At 40.9% G+C, this 6,000-nt stretch overlaps 1 long non-coding RNA gene across 1 annotated transcript; it reads left to right on the plus strand.

Annotated features, from left to right (window-relative positions):
* The first annotated feature begins 198 nt into the window (after positions 1-198).
* Positions 199-1,953, plus strand: LOC130600485 (uncharacterized). Its single transcript, XR_008972463.1, has 3 exons — positions 199-326; positions 1,008-1,124; positions 1,538-1,953. It is a non-coding gene; the product is annotated as an uncharacterized LOC130600485 (long non-coding RNA).
* The last annotated feature ends 4,047 nt before the right edge of the window (positions 1,954-6,000 follow it).

The raw sequence follows: 6,000 nt of genomic DNA on the forward strand, positions 1-6,000 counted from the left end.
TTCATACATTATTTTCTGTCATAAGCTGGCTTTTTGTCAGCCCATTGATAAGATTCAGGGTGTAGCTAAGGATTTTCCAGCATAATTTCTGATGGTTGTAGAGAACTGCTTTTTTAAGTAAAAATTTGGAAGTTTTATTTTTCATGCAGACACTATTCCATATTCTCCATCTTTCCAATCTTTTTTTTTTTTTTTTTTCAAATTAAAAGGTCAGGCATTTTCCTGCAGTCTTCTGGAATGGGAGTTGACTTGGACATGGTCTTCCCATTGCTATAAAGGAACTTTCTGACTGGAGGCACTTGTCTCCCTGCACTGAAAGTAGCTGAGTGAGTAACCTTGGTGCAGGCACCTGTTGTAGAGAACTTCGTAAGGTGAAATGGATCTCTGCCAGTTTCAGCAGCAGTGGATTTAAGAAAAATACAGGCTTTGTAAGAAAATCAGTTGGGTTAGCAGCACTCTTCTGTATGAGGGTCAAATATGACTGCTACAGTATTTTTCAAAAGGGAGCCAGTAATGACATACTGAAAAGGGTCACCTGTGCAATGGACAGGACTCCTTTGGCAAAAGGAGTGCTTAGCTACTGTAGGGTTAGCAGATGTCATACAGCAATTAGGCAAGAAATGAGCATGACAGTTTCTGCTTTACTTTTGTATAAAGGTATTAAACCACTGAAACAAAAGGGAGAGCTGCATTAAAATTACATGTGTGGTTTTTTATAGCTGTAAAAAAAAGTCTCAAACTGTTCATTTTTTCATGTCCAAAAGTTTCATACTTTTAGACAGGATGTGTTCTGTATCTTTTTCACTCAACCAAGCACAGATGCAGTCCTGATGCAAAAGGAAGAGAAGCAGGGGTGATTCTCAGATGTAGATCATGTGTCCCTCATCAGATCATGCTTTGAGGTATGCCCTTGTCTTGAGTCCCAGAGTAAGAGTGGGCCTCCAGTGTATGGCTTCAGGTTGACAAAAATGTGAATTCCTTCCTCTCACCTCTCTGCAGCACTGCAGCTCCCTGATCTCCCTGGTCTGTGCAACTTGGGCATGCCATGCCTCCTGTTTGGCTCAGTAAATCAGATGCAGCAAGCCAAGGAGTGGGAAACAAATCATGGTTTATACAAGAAAAGGGTATGTTACTGGCATGGTGGGTGGAGGTAATGGTGGAGGAGGGAACTGAAGCCTCAAAGCTGTTTCTTCTGTTCTAGTAAATCCATCATTATAGAACACATATTCTGAAGGTAGGCTTGTTGCATACTGATAACATGTAGAACCATGCAGTAATTCAGGTTAGGAGGTGCCTTAGGAGAACATTGAGTCCAGCCTATGCTCAAAGTAGAGCTAACTACTGGTTACTTGTTCATGCATGCTTGTTCACTTGTTTATTGCATATTCCTTGCCACCTGATATTTCCAACAAAACAGTAGTTTGCCCTTGGTTGTAGTGTAGGGAGTTGAAGAATCTTTAAAAAATGTCTTATGAGTTAGTCTAGCATTTATCTTGTATAGTTATTATCAATGTAAAAAAAATCTGTATTCCTTTAGGAGCTGTGGATACCCACATGGTTGCCAGTTTTGCTGTTAGCCAGTGTTCCACATCTCTCCTGAGCTGAAGGTGAAATGCTGGGCTCCAGTACACAGGCTGAGCTTCAGTAACAGAAGTGTATTTATAGTGTGAACACATTAATAGGGTTGTGCTAGACAGTCTTCAGGCTGGTTTGAGCACACAGGCTATTAAGTCCAAAATTAGTTCCCACCTTACATATTATAATCAACCATCACTACCCAGTGCTGTTCTCTCCCTAGAGAGCTTTCCTACTGCAGGTCAGCTTTACAGCTGGCTCCTCTTGCTACTGCTTTGGGCTTTGTCCTGGGAATCCACACTCAACTCTATCCCTGCCCTGTCATCAGTTCGTGTTTGGCAGGCAGCTGGCCCTTTGGCATTTGAGAGAAGGGAATGAATTAGGCAGAGGTGTTTCATGTCTGCATTAGAAAAGATTGTATTCCCTGTATGCCTTTCTTGTACCTTCCCTGCCATGGGTTCTTGAAGGAGAAATTATCACTGTGCACTACAGAGATCATACTAGTTGCCCAAATATCTCAGGTTGAGCTGTCTTGTTCTGTATGGACTCCACTTACAAAGCTACACAAAAGCTTTTGTAGTTTTTGTTCCATGACGATCAGTTGACAGTGAAATGAGGACCTATTTTGAAAATGAAGTGCTTCCTGGCATTGCACAATGGAATCTCTCTTCCTAAGTCAACCTTTTATTCTATTGCTTATGTACAGTTGATAATACAAACACAATTCTGTGTGACAGAAGTGATGTAAGTTTTAGTGCATGTATTGCCATTTAATCACAAGGAAAATTACACGTCAGAAGATAAAGCAAGTTATTTCACAAAGATTATGTTAAATATGGTGTCAGATATTTAAATTACCCTACTTCGTTTGAATTCTAGTAGGCATACAGTGATTGCTGTTGTGCTTTTATGCCTGAGACCTACACTCTGAGACTTGTATGTATTTGTTATTAATAAAGCTGGGCCACAAGCAGTAGAACTAATACTAATAAGGTGTGGTGCCTGACTGATTGTTTTCTGCTTTCCATTGCCACCATCTTATTCCCAGGTCTGTCACCTTGGTAATTTCTCACCTTGGTCGCTGCATCCCAGCCACACGTGGTGTGCCACAAATGGCTGGGGTGACTTGGCAGGTACCTGCAGCTGGTGAGTGGAGTTGGATTACATCTGGCCCATTGCAATGCACTGAATCACTTCTTGCTCCAAGGGCACACTGAATTTCTGCCCACTGCTCAGTTTCATGAAACTTAGGAATTGAACAGGAGTTTAATTCCTTTGAGACTCTGCCTTTATTACCAAATTTGGTTGAAATATTCCAACAGATGCAAAGTTATGAGGATAGTGAGAAATGCTGATTAGGTGCCTGGACAGCCACATGTGGTCATGCAAGCCTTGCTTCCTAAAGAAACAAGGCTAGAACATTTTCAGGTTGTGTTTAGTTTGGTTTGTTGTTTGTTTTTTTTTGTGAGAATATACAGTGACCAACTTAAGGGTTGTTGTAACAAGATACTGAAAGTGTGGGTAGAGGTACTCAGTGCTTACAGAATTGATTCTACTTACCCAATATCACATTTTCCATTTGGAGAAGTGGGCTAATTTTGGTAAGGGTTTTAGCTTTCAGCAGATAAAAACATAGCAGCTGTTATGAAGTCTCTGAAGAGAGTATTGCATTTTTCAGTATCTCTATGTAGACTTATTTGCAATGGGTGAATCACCATTCAGCTGTTAACAAATGACAGGGCTTTCTGCAGAACAGGAGGTTTGAAATTCTGAGTTTTGGCTTAATGGTAAAAAATCTAACTTCAAAATAGTGTTATCCTGACCCTATCCTGAGCTTTTTCCATAGGTACTGTTATTCGTCGTGCGCCTTTCCTTGGCTTGAACCTATAAAGACTAAGAGGATGGTGAATCTCTTTTCTGCAGACATATCTGTCACAATCCACAGTTTCTTTGTCCAGCAAATTATGTCCTGGTTCTGACATTGTCTAACTGAATAAGGAAGGAAAAAAACCAGTCTGCATTCCACTGTTAATATTAAAACAAAATAGCTATTTTTGTCTTACTGATTAGTCTGCCAGTACAACATATATTGTAAAGTCTAAATTTCCGTAAGTGCATTTTCTCTACAATTGATGTCAGTGTGATATCCAGGATTTTAATTGTAATGTTTTTGTCAGAACCGGAATTTGGATGCACTTCAAAGTACAGGAACAAAAATCAATATCTGAAATCAAGTAGTGTTTTAACCTGAAAGCAGCTAACATTTTTATCCATGATGTTTTACTTGAAGTTTCTTCTGTGTGCATTTTGCCTTTGTGCTGGCTCATCTCAGTAATTGCTGTGATGGAAATGTTAGACTTTTATTAACGAATCGTGCTTCTGCCAGCCAGGGCAGGGACCTCATCCAGTGGGCCTGCAGGTGGTGAAGAAAGCTGGGGAAAGTGACTGGACCCAATACAGCCCTAAATCGGGCACAGGCACTGTGTAATAATGTATGTTGTTGGAATTTCAGGCTGTAATATTGAGTCTGATAAGAAAATGCCCTGGGGCCCTAAATGCAGGTACTGATTATAATGATGATAATGGGTTTGTGTCCTTGAAGAAAGAGAGCACCTCCAGAAACAAGTTAATGTTTAATGATATGCTAGGCAGCTAGATATATGCTAATGTGGATGGAAGATTTCCAAGTTCTGAATCATCAAAACTAGTGCAGCATTTGACCTTTTGTAAAATTTCCATCTTGGCCATTTGTATTGACCTGGTCTAAATTTCTTACCTTGCCATATCTGAGACATTTACAGGGGCAGGTGATATGCTGTGTGTTACAAGAGGTGCACACGCATAGAAATACAATATTGTCCAGGAACAAAACCTTTTCCAGGTAGTTTATTGTAGTTGGTTGGCTTGTTTATTTGGGGGGAATTGTTTGTTGTTTGTTTTTTTTTTTGTTTGGTTGTTGTTTAATGTTTGGGTGGTTTTTGTTTAGTTTTATTTTTGGTTGGTTGGTTGGGGTTTGTGGTGGTTTTTGGGATATTTTTTTATTTACTTTGGGGGAGGGGTTGTGGGAGCTTTTTGTTAAACTAGCAAAACCATAAGACAAGGCTGGGTTTACAGAAATGAGACTATTTCTGAGAACTTCCTATCCCACCTATTTTCAGCACAATCTAAGGAGTAAAGTACCCTAGGTTAGAGAACACCGAGTCATGCAAAATTGCACAGTCCAACTTTGTGCAAGTAAGAGCAGCCTGGTCTAGATGGTTTTGTGAATCTGCAGAATACTGACTTCTCTCTATGGGATGCTGATGAATTATCCCTTACAACTGCAGACCTAGGAAAACACAGAACAACCTGACTTTGCATGTATAGTTGTCCACTCAAAAAATGAACAGATGGCTTAATTTAAGACTTCGAAAATTAATGAAGTTGATACTCAGCAAAACTGCAGTCTCCTCATAATTTTTTTTGACTGCACATTTTAAAGCACAGTTCTCAATATGGAGAGGATGAAAGAATGGCTGAGGTTGGAAGAGATCTCTGGAGATCATCTGGTCCAACCCCACTGCTCACGCAGGGCTCCCTAGAGCTGGTTGCCCAGGGCTATCTCCAGGCAGCTTTTGAATATCTGAGCATGGAGACTCCAAAACTTCACTGGGCAGCCTGTGCCAGTGGTCAGTCACCCTAACAGTCAAAAAGTGTTTCCAGATGTTCAGACAGAACCTCCTGTGTTCCTGTGTGCCCTTTGTCTCTTTGCCTCTCACTGGGCACCTCTCAGAAGGTCCTCACTTCATCTTCTGTGCACCCTCCCTTCAGGTATTTCTATACACTGATGAGATCCTTCCCTGAGCCTTCTTTTCTCCAGGCCAGGCAATACGGGCTCTCTCAGACTTTCCTCATATGAGAGATACTCCAGTCCCTTATAATCTTAGTGAACTTTTAGTGGACTCTCTTCAGTAACTCCTTATCTTGTACTGGGGATCCCAGAACTAGATACTGTACACCAGCAATATCATAGGATAGCAGAATCATAGAACAGTTAGGGTTAGAAAGGACCTTAAGATCATCAAGTTCCAACCCCCCTGCCATGGACAGGGACACCTCACACTAAACCATGTCACACAAGGCTCTGTCCAACCTGGCCTTGCACACCGCCAGGGACGGAGCATTCACAACTTCCATGGGCAACCCATTCCAGTGCCTCACTACCCTCACAGTAAAGAGCTTCCTCCTTATCTCCAGTCTAAACTTCCCCTGTTTTAGTTTTAACCCGTTACCACTTGTCTATCACTACAGTCCCTAATGACCTAATATTCTTGGTCTACTAAATTTTAATAGTCCATAAAAGTTTGTTTATGTGGATGTTGCAACTGAGCTGAAAATAGGTCTCAGAAGAGAAAATAACTAAGGAGGTCAGAGTTTTTAACTCAG

Source organism: Pezoporus wallicus, unplaced genomic scaffold (assembly GCF_028554395.1).
Source record: "Pezoporus wallicus isolate ANWC-B61680 ecotype Strahan unplaced genomic scaffold, APGP_CSIRO_Pwel_v1 contig_1438, whole genome shotgun sequence".
Lineage (NCBI taxonomy): Eukaryota > Metazoa > Chordata > Aves > Psittaciformes > Psittacidae > Pezoporus > Pezoporus wallicus.